Here is a 25,616-nt window from a genome sequence, read left to right on the forward strand (position 1 = left end):
TTCTGTAATTTGTCACGGCTTCGTTCTCAATTCCCGAAGGTCTTACTAGAGTAAACGATCCAAGCTTAGGATAGAAGTTGATGAGAAAAAAAAAAAAAAAAAAAAAAAAAAAGGTATTTAAACCAGAATGCTAATATATCCTCAATTTTTTGTTAAACTTAGGCAACATGCATTTTCAGATTTCAAATTACTAGCTTTTTTTTTTTTTTTTTCATGTTTTACATGGGAATTCTGAAGTGCTTTCCCATTGGAAATTTAAATCACATTTTTTACTTACAAATCCTCCCTCTTATTTTGATGCAATTACAGGGAGAGTATTCAATATGCTTTGAACATGCAAATGTTTTGCAGGATTTTTCGTGGGAGATACCTGAAGAATACGTACTAGAATTTCTGAGGAATAAACCTCATCATTATGCATATGCATGAACGCCCTCCTCCCACAAAAAAAAGTTCGAAAAACATGCTATTTACGTTACGCTATAAATTTTAAGCCACAATACTCCGTTCTAAAAATCGAAATAGCAACAAAGAAAAAATATATGTTTTATTAAGCAGATAATTTATTCAGTAGCATGAAATTTTGCTACATGAAATATTTATATGCGGTTTTTTTCGATAGATTAGCAACTAGTCTGTTATTTTAGAATAGGCACTTCAAGGACAATCTCCTCACGGATTGCCTCTTATGCACGGTAACGATAGCTGCGGAACATAATTCACTTCCCGTGAACAGACCAAGAATGAAGGCTGTTCTGAAATAAAGTAACAAATAAGGTGGAAAGTACTCTCCGGTGATTATTCCGATGACCCTCCCTAAATGTAATGCGTGTAGTAATCACACGCATTACATTTAAGGAGGGTCATAATGACTTTGAAGCACATACTTTAAAATAACACACTATAGTTATGCTTCGGTGGCTTTGTAAGCACAATCTGACCAATTTCTGGTTAAAAGAGATGGATGCAATTTACCATGAGTCTCATTCATTCGTTATGACACACCTTTGACTATTTAATTATAATACAGATACTCCCCACCTTGCGAACTTTCACAGACACGAATAAACCTGTTCTCAAAGCGTGAAATTGGTTTGGATTCGAAAAGAAAATTTTCACACTTTTGGAAGGACAACAATATTCGTAATTCTGTACAGAACACGCATAATACACGGGAAGATGTAAACATAACACATGTATATATGAATGCCGTTTGTACAGTATGCGGTTCTATCTTATTTCAAAATATTACAGTTTTAATCAAAATGATGAAAAGAAGAAAGCGTGGGCAAGTTTCTTCAACATTAGTAGTAGTATGCAGGTTGATCTAAGCCTGCAAAAGGAGGATTTCCAAGAACTGCTACTCTCACACGGTGAAGAATGGACTAAGACGCGATGCATCACGAACAGCAATAGAGAGAGGAGAAGAAAGAGCCAAAGCCAGTCAAAAAGTTCGATACGAAGTTAATGAAAGTAGTGTTTCTTAAATTTGAGGAGGTCTCACTTTTTTTTATTGAGAATCGCTGACATAAACCATATTTGCTAGAATTCCTATTTCTCATTTCCAAATTTAACTTACATGCACTCCGTTTCATTTTTTGATTATATAACGTGGGCCGCATTAAAGGGCCCTGAAGGTTACTTGCTGTAATAAATTTGAAAGATAAGTGAAACAGCTTATTCTGCTTGAATTACTGTTTTGCAATATCAAATGGTTGATTAATGTGGTAAGGTGAAGGCGAGTGGTCGAGTAGTATAGTAATTAGGGTAACGAAACGCACTAGGAGAATCTCAGGTGGGGAAGCAGCAAGATTTATAAAATATAAAATGAAAATGCATCCTTTATGCTCAATACGTATAAGTTCGTGGCCATAATGATGTGAGAAAAGTTTTTCTTTTTTTACCGCAAAAAGGGAAAGGGTAACCCGCAAGCTATTTAAAGTAAAAAGGTCTTTACTTTGTGGTAATTTACGTTGTACCTAAAATTATAAAATACAAACTACATATTTCAAATTCTAATCGTTGTAATTTACAGCCTTTAATAAGAAAATATACCACGCTTACGTACTGCTCAAATTTTATAAAGTGTAGAAAATTTTAATTTCGAGGGATTAACTTACAATACTAATTTCTATACCTGATAAATTCTTTGTTCCCTTCTGAGTCTTATAATTCCCTTCTTTTCTTTGATATTCTAATTAACGGCAATGTATATGATTTTAATACTACAATTTGTCGTAAACTTTTTCTGTTTGTTTGCCTTCCCATGCTAAATCCTGTCAGATCGCTGAACAAAACAAAAAAGGGGATTTCTTTTCACTTTTATGTGTATCATGCTTCCAAAGTCTGTTCTTGAGAATTTTTGCTTCCCCATAAACAATTATTTGAAATTGGTTCACATTGGAATTAGATTTTCTTCCAAAATCACTGATAAATCATTAGCAAAATTTTTCAGTCTGCAATCAAAAACAACACACCGCTTTAGAAATAACCATAATAAGGATGTTATCATTCCATTTCATTATCCAATCAATTATAAAATTCTTCAGATTCTCCAGTAGTTCAACTTTCATCAAATTTTCTCAAGTATCAATGAAATTCCTTTTTCGATTTATGAAGATCCAGTCTCTGTTTTTAATTCTTGGGAAACTTATATCCTGTCCGTATGGTTTGATGCATATCGGCCCAACTAAACGAGCGTCAAATATCGCGTTAAGGAACAAAAGTATTATGTTCGAAAACGGGAAATAAATAATTGGATAGCTAAATATAAAGACACTTTAATAAATAAAGATAACACACTAAACGTTAAAAAAACGCCCCTTTGAACGTAATTTAAAATCTGAATTTTTTTTTTTTTTTTTTTACTTTAACGAATTTTTGATTAATAAACTCAAGGATTTCAAAGCGAGCAATGGCGACACTGTACGGAAAAAACATTTTTATCTTCAGCGCACGAGACTATCGGAAATTCTAAAAATATACTGTTTTTAAATATTTTGTGATACTGCTGTTGAATTGAATTTTATGCGGTTTAAGTACGAAGAACTTGATACTTAATAAATAAAGGTAACACACAAAACGTTGGAAAAAAAAAAAAAAAAAAAAAAAAAAAAAAAAGGCCCCTTTGGGTGTAATATAAAATACGAAAGGTTTCAAATTTTTAATTTAATTTATTATTATTTTGTGTGTGTGCTGTAGCATCCTTACACTTCCGTTCATAATCCTACGCATTAAACACCAGCAGCTCTTTAAACTAAAAAGAGAGTTTCTTTACAGCAATTATTATTGTACAGGAACTATAAAATTATTTCCTCTAGCTTGTTAAAAATCTCCTCACACAATGTTTAGACTCTTTTCATAAAATTTTGAATCTTAGTCTAAGAAACTCTACAATATCAAGTTCATTCCATGTTTAATATTTAAAGAAAAAAGATACTAGTTATCTTTTCAAAATACTTGCAGAGGTTACAGTCAGCATGATTCTAGACTGGCAACGTATATCTAAAGCAGTAACCTCAATTTTACAGATCAAAATATTTGCACAAAACGGATTAAAATTAACTATAAATAAGAAATGCTTCAGGATGATATGATAATAAAGATATCACACTCCATAATTTCACAACAAAAACATAATCGATACCATTTACGAATTAACAAGAAACATAAAAAGGTCACGAATAAATTAACATTTACTTATGAACTCATGAGATACAAGCTGACCATATTTCCGAGACAGAAAAACAACACATGGGATAAAAGTTAATGCCGAAATAAATAAGTTGCATGACATAAGACATGGCAAACTTCTTAGTAAAAAAAACTTGCCTTACACGATATAGTTTTGTTCTCGAAACTACCATAGTTGTTGCAGTCTCAGTACTTCATCTAAACTTTTTTGATTAAATAAATGTTTGACATAAGATTTCAACGGGCGCAGTATTTCCTGAAACATAAAGTAATGTATTCTATAATAATGCAAATATCTGGAAAGTATAGACGTCTATTCTGAACTGGAAGACGTCTTCTCTGAATCTAAGTCAGAGAAAACTCCGCACTTATTTATCTTATCCAGAAATGTTCCATGCATCCCAACTGCCAAATAGTTAATGGATTTTACGAAGATTCACTTATCGAATCTACAACATAAAATCCTCAATAAAGATATTCTGAATATATTTTCATTCAAGCAGCATCTTTTTTAGTAGAACCCACTTGAATTTCGAAGTGTTTTCGAGACTGCACTTCCACTTGTTGATTGATCAAACATTTCATTTTTTCTGGATTCTAAACTGCTTGTAAGATTTACCTGCGTAACTTTATAATTAAGGAAATGCGTTTGACGTATCGACATTTGATCGCTTCCAACGACAACCACAATTTCAAAGATTTCCAAACATTTCTCAAGACATAACACAACTTGTTTCTCCTGTCTTGAAGAAGAAAGTAAGAAAAAGGCCATCAAATCTGCTAAGATTTCTAGTATATGGTTACAAGTTACCTTTATGATTAAATAATGAAGAATCTCCATGTATGTATGTTTTTCGCATTGTGGAAAAACTTTGCGATATCTACATGCACCAAATTTTGAACATACGCTGTCCTCCAAGGGAATATGCGCACATCGCAGCCCGAATTTTGAATCTGTTTTATTTATTTAGTTCATATTTTCTGGGAATTTAATCAGGTTTTAATTAACCAACTCGAGGAAGTGTGTTGTCACTTGAAAAACTGTACGATATTATCACATACTGTTGTGGATAAAAAAACATTTCCTATATACTGTGATATCACCTGCTTTTATTACACTTATCTTAATTTTCTTCTTTTCTATTTCCAGTACAAATTTTGCTTTATTCTGAAAGTTTAACAGAGTAATTTTTTCACTGTTCCGCAATAAATGAATTTGAATACTTTTTTTTAACAAACCCCGATTAATCCGCCTCTGTATAATCGTGAGCTTAAATCAGCCATTCAAAATGAATTACTAAATCGTAAATTAACTATTCAGTCATCAATCTTCCGTTTCTTGTTGATTCCTATCGAATTACATGAGCTATATTAATAATAGCACTGAGCTTTCTGTTTTGAAGTGTGGTCACGTTTTTGGATGCTGATTAACTCTTCAAAAGGCACCGGTATATAATATATACCGGAAGCTTCGCAAAATTTAAACCTCCTAAAAAGTGCTTCTACACCAAAAGCTGTAATCTTGAGTTTCTAGCGTTTCATTTTGATTCTAAATGGCAGCACTACCCTATGAATGCTCAATATTTTGCAGTTATGAAATTAATATACCTCGTTCATCACGTATGAAGATCCATAATTCTGCTGGAGGGAAGGAAAAAATTCAAAATCTTCAAATATATGGCGCACACATTCTGAAGCTTATACATTTACTGCAATTCAATCAATACTGATAATTAAAAGATTAAATAAAATTTTAATTCCGGTATATAAAATATACCAGCGTACATACTGAAGGTATCTTGCCAACAGATGGCAGACCAGGGTTCTCCTTCTCTACTCTGTGGGGTGACAAAATTAATTTATATTATATTTATGCGCAATATGATACAATTTTTATGATTAATTTGCATGTTGTTTAGGATTAACTATTACGTTCATGGGGTTCATGAATAAAAGTATTTTAATTTCTTTTTATACCTTGCTCATTTCAGCACAGTTTTCCTTCATCTCTGTTTAGCTAAAATTTTCATTTCACCACTTCACCCTTTCTCCCAAGTGAAACTCATCCATTTCAAAATTGTTGCCTGGGGTCAAAATGTTACACAATTGTAGGGGTAAAATGTGGCATGTTAGTCCCGGAAGACACCTGTCGCTTCGTGTTTTCCAAAACCTTAGAATGCAAGGAAAATGAAAAGAGATGGCATAGTGGAGTTGTAATAAGATCACACACAAGGAAGCTAGCTCATTTACAATGGAAAATACAGCAAATAGGAATGCACTTTAACTCCCTCCGTTTTCATATGCAAGTGGAATGGAAAATATGCTGATTTGAAAGCATACTTTTATGCTTTGTTAATTTCAGATCAGAGACCAACGAACACAAGAGCAATTTTTTCCCTGGGCGGTTTTCAAACCTTCAATTAATTGTTATACACAAGAGCAGTTTCCCCCCTGGGCGATACAAGTAGGCAATTTTCAAAATAAGTTTTCACAGTTGATGAAAGAGGAGACAATATTTCCAAGACCAGTTTCTAAACGCAAAACATTTATCTTGGAAGGAAAAATTTCACTGGTTCCACAGGACCTATGAGCCTGACATTAGGGAAAAAAACGGCTTCCAGGTGTGTTAGTACTTCACCTCTATTGAAGAGATATTCTTCCTGAGCAAAATTACATATTACTACCTTATTTATCGAAAAATTAAAAAACCCACTGTGTCGAAAATTGAAACAAAGACTTAGGTTTATAAAATAATAAAATTGTTTAATGGCTTTTCTTTCTGAATAAAATGATATGTTACAACCTAAGTTTACAAAGGGATCCTTACGGGACCCGATAATCGAAAAAGTGTGCGGGCGTGGAGTTCTTAGTATCATAGCAGGAAGCACATTCATTTTATATTTTATCTAAAGCATAAAATATAATAACTTCAAAATGTAACTTTAATTTTTCTCGTGTTTCATTTTTCAGCTTAAAGTTACATTTCCATGTAACACTATGCTAGTTCAGTTACAGCTTGATACGATTTATTGCATGCAGTGTTATATTTTCTAAGTTTTTTGATAAAAAATAACAATGTTCAACTTAAATCACTTTCAAAAGCTTTTTACATATATTTTATGTAATTATGTTCAACTGGGTGACATCATTAAAGTGGCTAAAAACATAAATTTTATTTCTGAAATTTTAAATTTCTGGCGAAATTTTTGACTTTAGACTTACATAGCGATATTGAAGCACCCATTAAAAGTAAGAAAAAACAGATTAAAAAGCAACAATTAACAACTGGCGGCAACATTTAAAAAAAAAAAAAAGTGGTGCCTTACAGGGGCAGCGGTTATCGGCCCTCAAAACTGAGGATATTACTCTGAATTTTTTAAAACTGAAAGTCTCAGTTTTGTGTTCTTAGTGTCCATACATTACAATTCATACAAAATGTTACCACAATTTAAATTCTTTTATATACTACCCCTGGAAGGGTAAAATTTACATATAATCAAGTGAACCTATTTTTTTCTAATTACACTGCTTAAAAATACAAATAAATTATTAATTGTATTTTTCTGTTACATATAATGTGGGTTATTGCGCTTTCTTATGTAACCGTAATTATTAGTTAATTGTGGACGCCGTTCTCTTCAATACGCCATTTAATCGAAAATCCCATATATTCTCGCGTCAGTAACTGAAATTTTGCTTTTTACAATAATATGTATAATGTATTTTTATAGTTTTGATAGATAAGGCCTCTTATAATGCTCATATAATTAATTAAAATAATATATTAATACATCTGTAACTGGTCTACAACAGAAATGTTTACGTAAAAAAACAAATGCCTTCCACATTAACGCCATTTTTCAATTAAAAAAAAAAAAAAAACTCTCGAAAAGAATGCCGGTTTCAGAGTAGAGGAGATGTAAATTATAGAGCACACTCACTGATTTTATAGGGAATATTTTGCTACAAAAAGAAAAGGTCTTAACAATATACAAATGCGGGAAACAATTATCGAAGTGCAGTAATAGCATGTTTAAAACGCAGTAAGTATACTAGCTAAGCCTACTGTTAATTCAAGAGGAAACTATTAAAACTGAAAAGACAAATAGGAAGCGAAAAAAAGTTAGCACGACCAAAACATTGTAAGAATTACAGCTGAAATAGTCCTCGCAGCAAACAAACCATGATTAGGTTTCATCATGCAAACCCGTAGGGCAGGGATCTCCAACCTTTTTGTCTCTAAGAGCACATTCTAAAATATCCCGTTGGAAGGTGAGAACCATTTACTTTTCAAAGGTGAATTTACAGTTGGAATTGGTTAATAATAAATGCACATAAAATAAATAAATAAATAAATAAAGAGATCGGTCGCATTTCGCTTTGTGCTGGTATCTGTGTTGGACGCAATTTCTATCTCATTAAAAATGACAAAACTTTCATACAGAATTTTATTGAAAACTAAAACATTTTTATTGTGATAGCACAGTGGCGGGCACAATTTAAATAATCGGTGGGCGCCAAGGTGCCCGCGGGCTTAGGGTTGGGAACTCCTGCTGTACAGCATCAAGACAAGTAACTTGGCGCTGAAGAATTGCCGATTTCAGATATCCCACTTAAGATTTGACGCTGATAAAACTTAAACCTTAAAAAAAATTCTGAAAGATTTCAGATTTTACACACGTTAACGCTAAAAGATTAAACAAACTTTTTTTAAAAAAGCTTTGTGTGTTACCTTTATTTATTAAATATCATGTTCTTCCCATTTAAAGCATAAAATTCAATTCAACAGCAATATCGCAAAATAATTTTTAAATGAGCACATCTTTAGAATTTCCGATACACAGTCTTGCGCGCTGGAGATAATCCTCCCAGTACAGTGTTGCCATTCATCGCTTTGAAATCGTTGAGTTTGTGAATCAAAAATTCTTTAATGCCTGACAAAACATGAAATAGATAATAAACAAATTCCAAATTAGGTCTTTCAGATGCCCATATTCGAAGGAAGGTTACATTATTCAAAATTTGATGGCTCTAGGTACCGTTGTTTTATCACAATGCGAGATACATTTATGCAGATTCTTCATTATTCAATTTGTTTAAATATAATGCAGGGCTCTAATATTTGGTGGCAACAGCTTGGAAAACGAATCAACGCAATATGCCAAAACGAAATTAATAGCCTTTCTGGGCTAACGCCCTTTGGGATTAAAAAAAAAAAAAAAAGTTTCAGATTTTAAATTACGTCCAAAGGGGCGTTTTTTAACATTTTGTGTATTACCTTTCTTTATTAAATATCATGTTCCTCGCACTTAAACCATAAGATCCAGTGCAACAGCAATATCGCAAAATAGTTTTAAAACGAGCATATCTTTAGAATTTCCGATACAGAGACTCACGCACTGGAGATAAAAATGTTTTTTTCTGCACAACGTTGCCATTGCTCGCTTTGAAATCCTTGAGTTTGTTAATCAAAAATTCGTCAAAGTTTTAAAAAATAGGAAATCGATCATAAAACAAATTTCAAATTTGGTCTTCCACATGCTCATATTCGTTGGAGGATTACGTTATTCAAAATTCGATGACTCTATGTACCGTTATTTTATGACAATGTGAGAAATATACATACATTTATGCAGATTTTCATTATTTAATTTCTTCAAATATAATGCAGGACTCTAACATTTTATGGCAACAGTTTGAAAAGTGAACCGACATTTATCCGTCCGACGCAAAATGCCAAAACGAAACTAATAGTCCTTCGGGATTCAAATCCCTTTGGACTTAAAAAAAAAAAAAAAAAAAAAAAAACTGAAAGCTTTCGGATTTTACATTACGCCCAAAAAGACTTTTTTTTTTAACCTTTTGTGTGTTACCTTTATTTATTAAATGTTCTTTGCACTTAAAGCATAAAATTAAATTCAACAGCAATATCACAAACTAATTTTAAAACGAGCACATCCTTAAAATTTCCGATACAGAGTTTCGCACGTTGAGAGAATCCCTCCCGCACAGTTTTGCCATTGCTCGCTTTGAAATCGTTGAGTTTGTTAATCAAAAATTCGTTGAAGTGTTACAAAATTTGAAATCGATAATAAAACAAATTTCAAATTCAAAATTAGAGCTTCTAGATGCCCATATTCGGTGGAAGATTACGTAATTCAAAATTTGATGGCTCTAGATACCGTTGTTTATCACAATGCGAGAAACAGCTATATATTTATGCAGATTCTTCATTATTTAATTTCTTTAAATAAATATATAAATATAACACAGGGCGATAATATTTAGTGGCAACAATTTGAAAAGTGAACTGACATTTAAAATTTTCAACGGAAAATGCGAAAACGATATTAATAGCAGGTCTGCGCTAACGTCCTTGGGCTTAAAAAAAAAAAAAAAAACTCGGATGCAAAAGCAGGACTGGCAGATTTTAAACCAGGCAATGACTGTCGGTCCAAACTAAGTTTGTAAATGAATAAATTCCTGTAAACTGACACTATCATTAAAAACCGCTAAATTCGTAGATACAACATGATGGAAAATGTAATTAGGGTAACTAAAAAAAAAAAAAACAAAAAACAAAAAACCGAAGAATCTAAATAACCTTGAAAAAATATCATGTTTTTAACCATGTCTTCATGGAAGACTTTCTAAGGGCAATTGGCTAGTTAGTATACACATAACAAATACGGAAAACCATGAAAACGCCCATGCTGCCAGCCCGTTCACCGGGGACTGAATCCCGGACTAAATTACGCCGCCCAGCCGGCATAGCAGTTAGTGACACTAACAGGCGTAGCGATGGGTCCGGGTTCGAATTCCGGAGAAGCCATGGTTGTAACTGTTCGTCCCTTCACAGGAGGCAACGGTGACCACCTAATAGGTGCTTCTATAATGAAATGCCCACCACGTAGTCCTTGTAGTGGCGCAAGGCTACTGGCTATTAAATAAAGGACCCGGCCATTGGCCTAAGTCTTTAACGGATATCTTGGAATATAAAAAGCTATTTTACAACCTATAAATTGCAATTAACGCTGTTTATAACACGATAATAGACTAACGGTGTAAATCGTAATTCGCATGTTTCTAATTATTGCATTATAAATTGAACATTGCTCACATACTTACACAGCTTATAAAGACAATTTAGTTCTTTTATCTTATTCCGTAATAATATTGCAGGATGTAATGTTATATATAGATTTCTAAAAGAGATCATCGGTCAGTTACTTTGCAATAAATGTGAGTACGTTACATCTTCACATTCTTTGCTATTTGATGACCCCTATGTTCATGTGAAGAAACCAGCACGCAAAAAAATCGTGTCATAAAAACATAAAATTTAATGAAATCACATACCCAAGCAGCTTTTAACATGCAATCGATTCAATTATAATTTACGTAAACGAAACACATGCAGCTGCAGCTATGATTATATTTAAAGCTCTTACTCAAAAACTGTGAGTTACAAAATAGCATAAGGAATAGTGTGATGAAGTTCTCAAGACTTATGAATGAATCACTGATCTCTTGCCTTGGGAGTTACAGGTAGTAAAATTACAAAACAATGAACTCAAAAAAGGAGAGAGAAAGATCAAGAATAAATAATAAAAAACCAAAATTCCATAAGTAATACTTACCTATTCTCTGGTTCCGCCACTGGCCGTTTCAAAAGGATGGGTGACACTGATTGTATTATTTCAGCAGACAATGTTAAAGTTTTCGATGGAGTGAATCTTAGGCCTTAAAATTACAATGGATGTCGCTTTACATTTTTGCCCGCAACTATTTTGATAACACTAAATGATGACAAAAATATCCTTCAATGGACTTTAACAAAAAACATATAAATACTTATTTTCACAGTATTTTAATTAGGAGGAAGACGTCATTAATAGTTGATTATCCGTAATCATTACGCAAAAGTTCATTAATGAACTGTTCATATTCATAATGTTTCTAGAAATCTGTTTCAAATATTGATAGGCAGTCTGTCATTGATGATGCAACATGAGGTTTTTTAATCAATATCCACCCAATAGTTAAATCCCTCACAACTCCTAGTAGTGGGAGACGTGTTTAGTTATTCATCTTTATCTCATTTATTAAAAAGCTGGCATGTTTAAAAGAGTTCTTTATTTATCTTCTCTGAGACGCGTTTGCAAGCATTAACTATTGCTTGAAATCAAAATCAAGATTTTTGGCGACCTAATTCCTTACTTAGTGACATGTCTCTGTCATTTGAGAAATTCTATACTATATTTCGAACTTATTCAACGATTCTATTTGACGGCATTATTTCAATAAAAAAAAAATTAATAAATAAAATAAAATTAAAAAAAAAAAAAAACCTTCTTTGATAACATTAACCATATTATTGATCACAATAAGGGATATATTTCCAATATTTTCGTATGAAAACGGCCGGAGCTTCGAGAATTCGATAACAATATCTGAAAGTTAACATTAACCGCAATCACATTAAGCGGCGCCTACTGTATTAAGCTTAACGTCTTAATACGTCTAAAAAATGAAAATGAAAAAATGTCCTACATCGGAAAGGAATGAGGTTCTGCCGATGAAAAGGGGACATTTCAGAAATTATATTTCAAATTCAATAATCTCAAAATGTTAAATAAAACATTCCCCCCCCCAAAAAAAAATGGATAAGCTGTACAAGAAAAACAAAGTAGCAACACTGGAATACGTAGACCACCTGGTCACGTAATTAGACGTCAATAAACTGAATTCATATTCAGTTACTTTACGACTCTATGCAATTTTCACATTTCTGTGCACATAGCGAATGCTTTGCATATTTGACAGATTAAAAGAATATACCTTTTTTAAAAGAAAACAGAAAATAAACTTTTTTATTGTTTTGAATGAGCGTTGTTATAAACAACATGCTGTACACTCTGCACAAACACACAAAAGGAACAGTTCTATAGCTCCTGTTCTACTAGGCCGATTGACAAAATTTAACTTGCGTTTCATATCTCGATAGCATGACTTAGGATACAAATTAGATTTACATAGAGTATTGTTGTAACATAGGTATTTTGACTTTTTCTCAAATGACATACCGATTTTTCTCCATATTTCGATTCTACAAATCAAATTATGGCTAAAAATCAAATTTTGCAAAATCTGATCAGAAACTTACCGAGAAATTAAAAAATTTATCTTGGAGCACTTTTTTCAGTCAGTGCTGAGAATAATTCGCTTGATGAAATTCTTAATTTATGGTAATTTACTTCAATGTACAGTCAAAAGTCGTTAATTCGGACACCCATAATCCGGACCTCAAAGCTACAAACTTTCTGCACATGCGTCACGTTGACGCATGCGCATAGGCGTTTACGCGAGCGCGTAAGACCTTTACAGATGCGAATATGCATGTGCGCATGCACGTTTAATGTATAACGGACGGTATAAGCTAAGCTAAAATTATCTAATTCAGTTAATGTTGCAGATTGCGTTGTTCTTAATCTTCGAATTGCCTCCGGCTTATTATTTTTTGCAGACTGTTAGAGCAATTTTATAAAAGTAAGCTTGAACTTTCGATTATGTCAAATAGAATTTCCGATATATATTTACAAATATGTAAAGGATCTACAAAGCGAAAGTTTGTTTCGAAATCTGTTTATCAATTTCACGCTGCTCTGTGGCGGGGGGGGCAGAGCTGTGGGGCGCGCAATAAGTTGGAAGTTGATCTGTCAGGGGCCAGCTACATGGAAGTTTTCATAACTATCCTTATCTTCAGGGCAGATGTTTTAATTTTATTTGGCTTATTATTCCTTACTAAATGTAGTATTTCATCTCGATGTACCTCCGTCTTTGATATGATTTAAATCAAGTTCCCCGTCATTATAATTCGCTTTTGATAGTGAAGAAAGTGACACAGAGGTTATTGAAAACGAAACAATTTAGATTGACAAATTAGTCGGTATTCTCGACACAGCAATTATAGGACTTGAACAGCGGAACTTTGTAACTAAACACGAAATTATGTCTGTTTAATAGAATTAAAGATAAAGTATTATCACATGAAAGGAAGCAACTTAAACTACTTACATTGAAAGATATGTTTAATAAAGTAAACAAATAAATATTAAGCTTTTTCTTTTTGTAAATTTTGATACCCTTTAGATCATAAGTGTTCTTTATTTCATAAATTACGGTTTTATATTTTTAATTTTGTAATTTCTGCATGCCATCTTACCAGATTTAAACTGATGATCTATAATCCGGAAAAATCCATAATCCAGAATCGCCGAAGTCCCGACGAGTCCGGATTAACGACTTTTAAGAGCAGGAAAAAAAAAAAAAAAAAAAAAAAAGAGGAGGGGGGTTATATTGTTCATTTTTTTAAATAATTTTCTTTATATAACATTTTTAAATCATAATTGTTATTTTTATAGATCTGTAAATCACATTTGGCGTTATTATTGCTTAAAAACGAAGATACCAAATTTCAAAAGGCGCTAATATTTAAATTCATGTATATACTGAGAAATTTTGAACAAAAAACTGTAATTTTTTGTAGGTACGCCTAGAAATACATTTACTTTAAAACGATGGTAAAAATTTTATAGGTTGTAATTCAAAGTTTTTTTCGAAAAGTTTATAGAAATTACAATACAAATTAAAAAAAAAAAAAAAAAATTCTACGAATTTTACTTTAATTGAAACTAAATTTCGAACTGTGAAAGGAGGAATCACGTAAGTTCAATAGAAAACGAGACATGAATAAATCTATACCAAATTCAATTAACATTCAGGAGCTAAAATTCTGAGAGCTAATTTTTTTTAAATTACTCGTGCGATTTTTACAAAACTTGGCATAATTTGAGTCGCAGAATAAAAATATAGAAACAAATTGGTATGTCATTTCAGAGAAGGTCCGATTTTGTGTCAAAATACCTAAGTATTACGATTAATAATGTCTTCATGAAATTAGCCTGTTTTTCGGTAATTCGTCAGCAACAATCTTTTCAGCTGGTTACCAGGTGTCCTTAAACTCGAAGATACAAAACTATCGCGGCATCTCGATTCAGGGGCGTAGCTAGAGGGGGAGCATCTGTCCCCGGGCGCAGAATCCAAGGGGCGCCAAACTAATGTTATGACATTTTAAAATTAAATGTTTTCCATCCTTGGCAAGCAGTAGGGGGCGCGAAATCTTCAGTTGTCCCTGGGCGCTGAAAACCCTAGCTACGACTCTGTCCCGATTAAAATATACATTTCCTTTGATTTCCTAAACACAGATTTATTTTAAAAACTGGGAAGATGACTCCTTTCTAAAATAAAAAATTACGTTTTTACTTCAAAGAAGCTATTTTCAATACTTATGAATATTCCAGTAACCGAAAAATCAAAATAATCTTTTCAAGTTGAAATCCGTGGTGGCTATAAAAAAATGTACTAATACACGTTTTTTTCTTTACTTTGATAATTCATGTACAATACATCCGAGCTTAAACTATCCCATTATACTTTAAGAAGGCAGTTGTAGGAATGACATATTTATTGCATCTGAAGAGTAACTTTTCTTCTTAATAACCATTCGCCGTGAAATCAAATATGCAGTCTTAGAAATTTGAGATCAGCCCATAAACGGTCGGGGCCCATCAGTGGCCAAGCGGTAAAATCGCTGAACACTGGTAGTTCCGACCTGGGTTCGAATCCAAGGCTAAGAATTTGCATTGTTAAGAAGGAAAACTTCTCCGTAACAGTGGCTCCATCCCAACGTAGAAGGAAGCAGCCGCACACGCGCGAAATATCTGTCCCCAAAGCTCGAAGCCAGGGTCAAAGTTCAAAGGTCACGTTTATCAAAAGTTAATTTTTTTTAAACTTTAAAGAAAAAAAATTTTTTCTGCGCAAGTAAATTAATTAATGGATCAGTTGAGTTAAAAAAAATATGAAAATCAGAGTTTAAATTATCGCGAAACGTCAAAGAACGTATTCCTCAATTTCTTGTACATATCTTAGTACATATCGCGCAGAGGGGCCCACCAGCGGCCGAGCGGTAAAGTCGCTGAACACTGGTAGTTCGGTTCGAGGTTAGAATCCCGCGAACGGGCTGGATGCTTGGGCGTTTTCGTGGTTTTCCCCATGTGTAACGTGTATACGAGCCAGTTTTCCTTAGAAAGTCCTCCACGAAGGCAGCCCTCACCTTAGACAGATAGCCCTCGAGGCTTTGCCATAATCACACACACCGCGCAGAGGGAAATTCTTGCCGCCAAATCCCTTGGCGAATTTTTCCCTCCGCTTTCTACAGTGTAATATCAAACTGGTTTACATTACGTTCATGGAACCCTTCCTTCCTTCCTTACATAGACGTTCTTTGTGCCGGCGAAAGGGATGAATACATGGGCGTTTTCGTGGTTTTCCCCATGTGTAACGTATATATAAGACAGTTTCTCTTAGGAAGTCCTCCACGAAGGCATTTCTCCTCTTAGGCAGATGGCCTAGTGTGCTTTGCCATAATAAACTAAACCATCCCAAAACCAAACGGTTAAGCGGTAAAACCAGTGCTCACTGGGAATTTGACACAGAATCACATCGCAGAGAACGGGCCAGCTACATGGAAGTTTTCATAATTTTTCGTGAATACGAGCAAATCTTCCTTAAAAGGTCAGCAAGAAGGCATATTTTCTCTTAGGCAGAAGATAGCGTGCTTTGCCACAAACTGAATAATCTAATCAGAACCTTTTAAACATAATCTATTTTATATATATTGCAATTCGAACCCGCCTCAAATAATATTGTTATCTATGGTAATAATTATTTGGCCCATAGTGCACCCTCTTCTACTATTTTTTGTTTTTTTTTTTACTTTATTTTTTCTCGGCGAACACTAGACATTCTACTACAGATATAACAGATATAACTGCTAATGAATATCCTAATAGGCAACTGGTTGTTTTTTCTCCACCATCTCAAATATCCAATATGTAAAAAGAAAATAGAACAAAACAAATTGCAAAGGAACTTTCTTGTCCTCAGCCTGAATTTTTATTGTCGTTTTAAACGCTTACTGAGTGAATATGCTCCTAAAAGATTAATCTCCCCCCCTCTTTTTAAATAACCCGGCGCCTTATTTAATAGCCATTAAACTAGCGCCACTACTGGGGCCGGAAGTGGTAGCCATTTCATTATGGAAGCATCTAATAGGTGGTCACAGTTGCCTCCTACGAAGGGACGGACGACTACAACCATGCCTTCTGCGGAATTCGAACCCAGGACCCTCGCTACGGCAGACAGGGTCACTAGCCACTATAACGGCTGGGAGGCAAAAGATTAATCCTTCATGCTTGAAATCACAAAAGAATCATTTTAAGAACGGAGTACGAAAACAGCGTAAGCGGTTTATAAATTGAATTCATTAAATTCATAAAATTTGCATATTGTCTGTCTATTGCCATACTTTAAACAATAAAAAGCGGTAATGACTATGAATGAAATGAAAAATAATATATAAAAATATCTTATTAAAGATGTACTCTGAAGCATTTAATATGCTTTTTACTCTCTTGTACGAAGTAAAAGAAGTATTGTAATAGCGAAAAATTACGGTTATCAGATTTCAACGAAAATATTCCTTTTAACCGTTTCCAAATCCTTTTCACTATTTTTTTTTTTTTTTTTTCTCGTGACATTTGTATGTATGGACAAAATAAAGGCCTCTTTATTCCAATATTGGTTCAAAAAAGATTTTTTCGTGACGTCTGTACTTACATACGCATGCAATGCGAGATACATACGTTAACTCAAAAACGATTAGCCGTAGACCACTGAAATTTCGTATATGGGACTACTATAACATTCTAGTTGTGATCTATCTTTTTTTTACTGCAATCTACGATAATAAAAGTGTATACATATAAGTAAACAAAGTAATAATTAGTAATAAATTGCCTAATACTCGCGTGTACATATATATATATATATATGCAAGTATCAGGCAATTATATATACCGGGTGGCCATAATTAAACTGACAGTGCTCACAGTGTTCTGTAGCGCAATCTATTTGCGAGAATGACGCCACATTTTGTAGGAAGATTAAACAAGACGGGGGACGAAGGATTCCGCGAAAAAACAAATTAGTTCCAAAAGTCACCGCTAGGGGAATATTTGGCGCTGTGTAATAGAAAATAGAGTGTTAAAAAAATGCAAATTAATACGGAATAAAATTACCTTTTATTATGCACATTTTCTGATTTAGTTCAAGTGCAATATGGCAACACTTTTAAAAAAGCGCAAAATCTACATAAACACCGATAAAGTCTCGTTATCTGCAATATCACGTACGCTGAGCAGAAGAAGTTCTTTATTCAAATTTCACATTACATCCATTCGCACAGTGCCAGCTGCTTGGGTTTTAAAAGGCAATGTGTTACCTTTCGAATCAATCGTATTGAAAGTTTATGTGCAATGTCTCCTTCTTTAGCCGAGCGTGCGTTACTGGTCAACTTCTTTTACCTCAGCCAGTGCAACGCGTCAGCCGCTCTCCGTGCTATTAGAAAGCACAAAAAAATGCGTAAAGGTAACGGTCCTGTGTCAGTTAATGGGCTAAACGCAATGGTTGCGACGTTTGAGAAAACAGGTTCTCTGAAGGTTAAGTCAGGCAGAGGGCGAAAACCTGTACCACAGGATACAATTGAAACAGTTGCCACGGCGATTGTCGACAGAGGACCAGACAATATTGCTGCCACCTCTAGCGCTCGTGGAGTAGCTCGGAATATGTATATGCCTTACAGTACGTTATGGAAAATTTTACGAAACATTATCAATTTCTATCCGTACAAGATCAGCCGTGTACAGGAGTTACTGTACCCCGACCATGATAAGCGATTGACTTTTGCTCTCACCTTTCTTGCCAGAATGGAGGTGGATGATGCTTGGCCGTGGAAAATCTTATGGGGAGACGAGGCCCACTTTTACCTAAATGGAACTGTGAATACCCAGAACTGCCGAATTTGGGATGACAAACCACCACATGCAGTCACAGCAATTCCCTTACATTCACCAAAGATAACTGTTTGTTGTAGGTTCACAGCGGAATTTAGGTCCATTCTTCTACGAGAACATTACCCCGACAGGACCGGAAACCTGTTCTGTTACCGGAGAGAAATATCGCCACATGTTGAACACCTTTGTCATTCCGGCACTTCAGCAAAGACAATGCTTGGGGGAATCATTTTCATGCAAGATGGAGCCCCTCCACACTTTGCTGTAATACAGAAATTCACAACAGAAAGAGTCATTAGCCGCTACTTTCCAACTGCATGGCCACCTCGGTCGCCTGATCTTACCCCATGCGACTTCTGGCTATGGGGTTACCTTAATTCCAAGGTCTATCAAGGAGTGGTCCAGGATTTGGCTATGTTGAAGGATAACATATCACGGACTGTACGGGAGATTCCTGCAGACATGTTACTTTCTGCTGTTGTGCATACTGTGCACAGAATGCAATATGTGCTCCACAACAACGGCAGCCACATTGAACCTCATTTGAATGCAAAATAAAAGGTAATTTCCGTATTGATTTGCATTTGTAAACACTCTATTTTCTATTACATAGCGCCAAATATTCCCCTAGCGGTGACTTATGGAACTAATTTGTTTTTTTCGCGGAATCCTTCGTCCCCCGTCTTGTTTAATCTTCCTACAAAATGTGGCGTCATTCTCGCAAATAGATCGCGCTACAGAACACTGTGAGCACTGTCAGTTTAATTCTGGCCACCCGGTATATATATATATTATATATATATGCATAAATATCCCCTAACCAGGCTCCCAATTATGGAAGTGTTTTAAATGACGTAAATATGTCAAATTTAAAAAAAAATAATTCGGACAAATAACGAAATCTAACTTTTAAAGCGGTTTTTCAGTTCATATACATGAGAAAGTTTTACACCCGCTATGAAAAAATAAAATTATAAGAAGACTGACTACCGTACGCCAAAAACTGACCAGATATTTCATTTTTAATTTGCCTTGAGGATTCGGTTAATTAAGTTAGAATAATTCAGGGAAACAAGTTTAAATGAAGTATAGCAAAAAATGCATAATTTAATAGGCCGTACAAGCAAGTCATGTAGTGTCTACATCAGCCTTTTTTTAATGTAAATGCGAAGGATTGATGATTACCTTAAAATACTTTTTAAATGTAAAGATACGCATACTAAATGAGTACTATTTTTAAGAGGCATTTTAAGTCCGTAGATCATATATTTAAGTTAATACTGTTATTTCTACAATAATTACATAGTAAAGTCATGCTTTAGAGATTTATCACAAAACTGCCAGAAATCGCATTCAGATTACCAATACAAACGATAAAACAATAAAATATATACACACATATATACGAGGCAGTACCCCTCGTATGTTGCCAAATTCACATTAAATTCAGTTAAATTTCTAAAAAAAAATGGTGCTACTTTGGTAGACGGTTGCACGGATTTTGGCGATTTTTCTTTTGGCGAGTAATACAACTTATGGTAAACCCATTGCTGGATAAGTTATTTATGGTAACCGATATTTTGTTGTCATTTTATTTAAAAAATAATGCGTTTTATTATGTATAACTTCCGTGTTTTAAATATTATTTATGGCTTCTAAATATTAAAAATCAATTTAATTTTACATTTTTATTTGAAATAAAAATTTTGTTGTTTATAATATTTTATATAATTTTATGTTGTTGATGACGTAATGACGTCACCTTACTTAAAAAGTAATTGGTTTTATTAATATCTATAAATTTAATCTAATGTTTTAAACATTATTTATCGCTGTTAAATATTAAAATACAATTTAATTTTGCATTTGTTTTAAAAATGATTTTATTATGAATGATTATTTAAATAATTTTAATTCTATGCGTGATGCAATCAGCTCCCTGATTGGTTACGGAATATTTGTGCATTACCGCGCCATTTTAAAATTTTATTATTCATCTCTTCGAATTCCTCAGATTTCAAATGGAATGGATATCTCTGTTTCGAAGATGAATGTTGTTATTGGTAATTATCAAGAATTATAGGTATTGGAATAAAAAAATTGCCCTTCGAGACCTTATTTTGGCCAACCTGTCTTTCCTCATCAAAGATTTATTTATAAATTGTTAATAGTGTCAGAGGAAATTTATTTTAAATTTTTTAAGGAAACCTAGCTAATTGCTTCTTCAATGAAGTGCGAGATATGTGGATAACAGATGAAGATGGTTAAAAGAGCCAATTCAATTATGATTTCGACTTTTTTTGTGGTACTTATCAATAAACTAGAGGTTAAATTACTCAAAAAAATGTAAGTACATATTTTTCTTTTATTTTATAATTGTATACTTCAATTTTTGTTAAGAATTTAATACACTATTTTAAAAAATTGCTGTAAATAATTATTGTCACATATGTTTTAATGTTAATTATATTTTATATAACATATTTTAAAGTATTTAATTTAATAATATTCTAATTCTTTTAAATGTTGGTAGGATGGTTTTTAATTCGATATTCAATTTCACTAATATTTTAATCTAATTAAACGTTGGCACAATGTTTTTATAGCGGTGTTTTTATTCTCTTTTTTGCTATATGAAAGTAATAATAGCCTTACTTTAGTATTTTATACTCATAGTAAATGTATTTATTTACACTTGCCTGCCATCTTAAAAAACGACATTTTGGTGCTACTTTGGTAGACGGTTGCACGGATTTTTGGCGATTTTCCTTTGGCGAGCAATACAACTTATGGTAAACCCATTGCTGGAATAGTTATTTATGGTAACAGATACTTTGTTGTCATTTTATTTAAAAAATAATGCGTTTTATTGTGCATAAATTCCGTGTTTAAAATATTATTTATGGATTTTAAATATTAAAAATCAATTTAATTTTGCATTTTTATTTGAAATAAAAATTTTATTGTTTATCACATTTTATGAAATTTTATGTTGTGGATGATGTAATCAATGACGTTACCTTACTTTAAAAGTAATTCGTTTTAATATGTATAAATTTAATCTAATGTTTTTAAACATTATTTATGGCTCTTAAATATTAAAATACAATTTAATTTTGCATTTTTTTAAAAAATGATTTTATTATGTATGAATTTTTAAATAATTTTAATTCTAGCCGTGATGTAATAAGCTCTCTGATTGGTTATAGAATATTTGTGCATTAACGAGCTGTAATCAGCTCCCTGATTGGTTACTGACAATTCGTGCATTTCCCCGCCGTTTTAAAATTTAATTTATATCTTCGAATTCCTTCAAAGATATCTTCAAAGATGTTATCGAAATTATGATTCTGATTTTTTATTGTGGTACTTATCAGTAAAGAATAGGTTAAACACTCAAAAAAATGTAAGTACATATTTTTCTTTTATTTTATAATTGTATACTTCAATTTTTGTTAAAAAAATTAATACACTATTTTCAGAAATTGCTGAGATAATTATTGTCCATATGTTTTAATGTTAATTGTATTCTATATAACGTATTTTAAAGTATTTGAATTTAATAATATTCTAATTCTTTTAAATGTTGGTATGATGGTTTTTAATTCGATATTCAATTTCAGTAATATTTTAATCTAATTAAACGTTGGCCCAATGTTTTTATAGCAGTGTTTTTATTCTCTTCTTTGCTATATGAAAGTAATAATAACCTTACTTTAGTATTTTATACTCATAGTAAATGTATTTATTTACACTTGCCTGCCATCTTAAAAAACGACATTTTCAACAAAAAATTAATCCATTACTTTTAACGATATTTATTTATTTATTTATTTTTAAGTTTCGAATACTTTACTATGCGTAAAAACAGCGTTTTTCAAGATGGCTGACGTTTTTTAAAAATCGCGCCAACGTAAACCGCCAAAAATCCGTGCAACCGTCTACCAAAGTAGCACCGACATTTTCAACAAAAAATTAATCCATTACTTTTAACGATATTTATTTTTTTTAAGTTTCGAATACTTTACTATGCGTAAGAACAGCGTTTTTCAAGATGGCTGACGATTGTAAAAATCGCGCCAACATAAATCGCCAAAAATCCGTGCAACCGTCTACCAAAGTAGCACCAAAAAATTACAATTTAATTTTTACTGATATCCATATTAAAAAAAATAGCATACCTTTGATTACCACCAGTGGAAGGCACTATTTTAACAAATATGTCTGGACAAACGAATCGGAAATGAGATAAACGCGGCCACTTTTTTACGTCTCCTAAAAAAAAAAAAAAAGAAAGAAAGAAAGAAAGAAAGACAGCAGTGAAAAAAAAATCGGGACGGATGAGAAATTCACTTGAACGGATGTTCACAGCATTCTGCAATATCCTTTCAAAACAAGAAAAAACAGTTTCCTTTAATCATGGAATCTTTGCTTTCCTACGACGGGGGAGAGATAGCATAACCCCTCGGTCTATAAATAGATTCGCTGACAAAAAGACGATCCGATTTTTAGAAGCAGTAATGAGGTCTCCTAACGATTTATAACAACGTCACCATAAAAACTCATAAAAATACCTATTTTTAAAGCCAAAAGCAATTTTGGCTATTGGCTTTTGCCCTTTAAACAAAACTTTTTTTATTGCTCAGGAACAGGTTTTGCAAGTTTTTATTACAGGAACAAAAACATCCTGATAAAAAGAGTACTTCTTTCCAAACATTTCTATTCTCAAGAAATGAAAAGTAGCACGTTCCTTTGTATTTTAAGTTTTACACCTTTCTGATTCATTTTTGAACTGGCAACAAATGACCACTCCGTAAAAAACAATTAATTTATGGAACCTTTTTTTGGCAATAATAAAGTTTGATTTGGCTTGGTTTAATTGATTATGGCAAAGTACACTAGGGCTGTCTGCCTAAGGGATGGGATGCCTTCATGGAGGTCTATCTATGGGAAACTGGCTCGTATACCCGTTACACATGCAGAAAACCACAAAAACGCCTATGCTGCAAGCCCGTTCACCATGAATCGAACCCAGGTCGATACTACCAGTGTTCAGTGATTCTATCGCTGGGTTGCTGGTGGACCTGACATAAAGTGACCACATTTTCATTCAGACAAAACGGGACAAATGGAATGAAATGAGAATTATAATTTAGTTATGAAAGCAGACCAATAATTCAAAAAAATATATTTTATTATATACATTCATATACTTGTCTATAAATATACAAAAATATATTTATTATTAACTATTGGTAACTACTCGTATAAAAATATTTGTAAAAAAACAATAATTTGAATATTACACGTTTTTTAATTAATTTAATATTTTATTTAAAAAAATTATGATTTTCTTTCACGGTCATATTTTTATCCGAGTGAATACTTTGCAATAGATTCGGATCATTTATTAAAATGTCATGAAATTTCTCGCATGAATTGGTCAAATTAGATTTTAGGCTTAATATAGATTTTTTAGTTTTAATGTTCAACTGTATTTTTCCGATTGTCCATATTTTATTGATACTAGAAAAACGCGTTCTGTTGCTTCATTTCCTGGAAGGGAGAGCGTGTGTTCTACAATTTTCAAAACACCTCATCAAAAAAATCATTTTTGCAAATATTATTTTTCGGAAAATGGTTACTAATATATTAAAAAGATTTTTCCACATATTCCCATAAAATCTCCTTCCCAATGAAAGTTTTTAATATCCTCTTAATAGCACCTTGTTCTTCCAACCTAGGGATGCCCTTTCAAATAACTAAAGGAATGTAATCGTTATCAATTCTTTCTTGCAATTTTGTTTTTAAATTATTGATTTCATTTGACACTTGCATAATTAAAATTTTGTCCCCTTCAATAATTTTCACAGCATTGTGAAATAATGTAGCTTGGTTTGGATGAACTGAAGCTAAATTTGTGATGTGTCATTTTCAAAAAAGAGCTGAGGTATTCTTGGACATTTATCTTGTGATAAAAAGTATGATTTTAATGGTTCATGTATTTAAAAAATATTTTCTACAGCTGGGCCATCGTGTTTTGCTGTAACCAATAATTCTTTAATATTCGATTTCTGCGCTTTCACAAAATTCTTCAAACTTTCAATATGCACAGCATATATATAAAAATATGAATAAATTTTTGCAATAATATTTTCAACATCCACTGGAAGCAAATCAGATGCTGTTTGAATAGTATTGTGTAATATGTGCACTGCACAACCTACTTGAATATTTTTTTGGTTCAAACGTTCGTTAAGTTTCATAAAATCGTTATTGATGCTTCTTCTAGCTTTTCCACCAAAATTTACGTTAGTGTTATCCTTAGAATAGGTAATAATTTTATTGTTCAAATTATTCTTTTTTAAAATAGTACTTATTGAATCAAAAATTCTTTGTGAAATTTCACCCGACAATGAAACAAAATCTATTATTCTAATTTTAATTTCTGTTTCTGGATCAAAAAGTCTAATAATTGTGAAAAATAATTTTTAATTTCTGTTTCTGGATCAAAAAGTCTAACAATTGCGGGAAATAATTTTAAGTCTTTGTGGTTGGAAGCATCATAATATATGGGTATAAATGTGCATTTATCTAATTCTTTCTGCAGTTGCGAAAACGAATATGGTTAAAAAACATTACAAATAATTCCTTCGGGTTTTGTCCTTGCACATGCAAATTTTTTGTCGTACAATGTTTTGATCATTTGCAACGTACAATCAATTGATCTGAAACTTTGATTGCGGTTTATGGTAAAATAGCCCTTCAGCTAATGTTTCTTCATTAACAATACAGGTTCCTTGACGAGACATAACAACAATGATCGAACAACACCGAGTAAATCTAACTCGCTACATCGCCTAATTTAGTTTACTCTGCATGCATTTTATATGTTTTTTTATTTCTTTATATTCACTATAATAATTAATAAATAATAGGTAATATATT

The 25,616-nt window shown here is 32.7% G+C and overlaps 1 protein-coding gene across 2 annotated transcripts in view; it reads right to left on the reverse strand.

The window, feature by feature from the left end:
• LOC118192109 (transcriptional repressor p66-beta-like) overlaps positions 1-25,616 on the reverse strand; it is a 132,236-nt gene that overhangs the window by 72,138 nt on the left and 34,482 nt on the right. The window contains exon 1 of one of the 2 annotated variants that reach the window (XM_035363957.2): positions 22,850-22,917. The exons of the other annotated variant lie outside the window; for it this stretch is intronic. The gene's annotated coding sequence lies outside the window, so the exon portion shown is untranslated. Of the gene's footprint in view, positions 1-22,849; positions 22,918-25,616 lie in introns of those variants that run through there. 2 annotated transcript variants of the gene reach the window in all.

The sequence above is a fragment of the Stegodyphus dumicola genome, chromosome 8 (genome assembly GCF_044657685.1).
Source record: "Stegodyphus dumicola isolate Sdum_Otavi_A_Nest chromosome 8, ASM4465768v1".
In the NCBI taxonomy this organism is placed as follows: Eukaryota; Metazoa; Arthropoda; class Arachnida; order Araneae; family Eresidae; genus Stegodyphus; species Stegodyphus dumicola.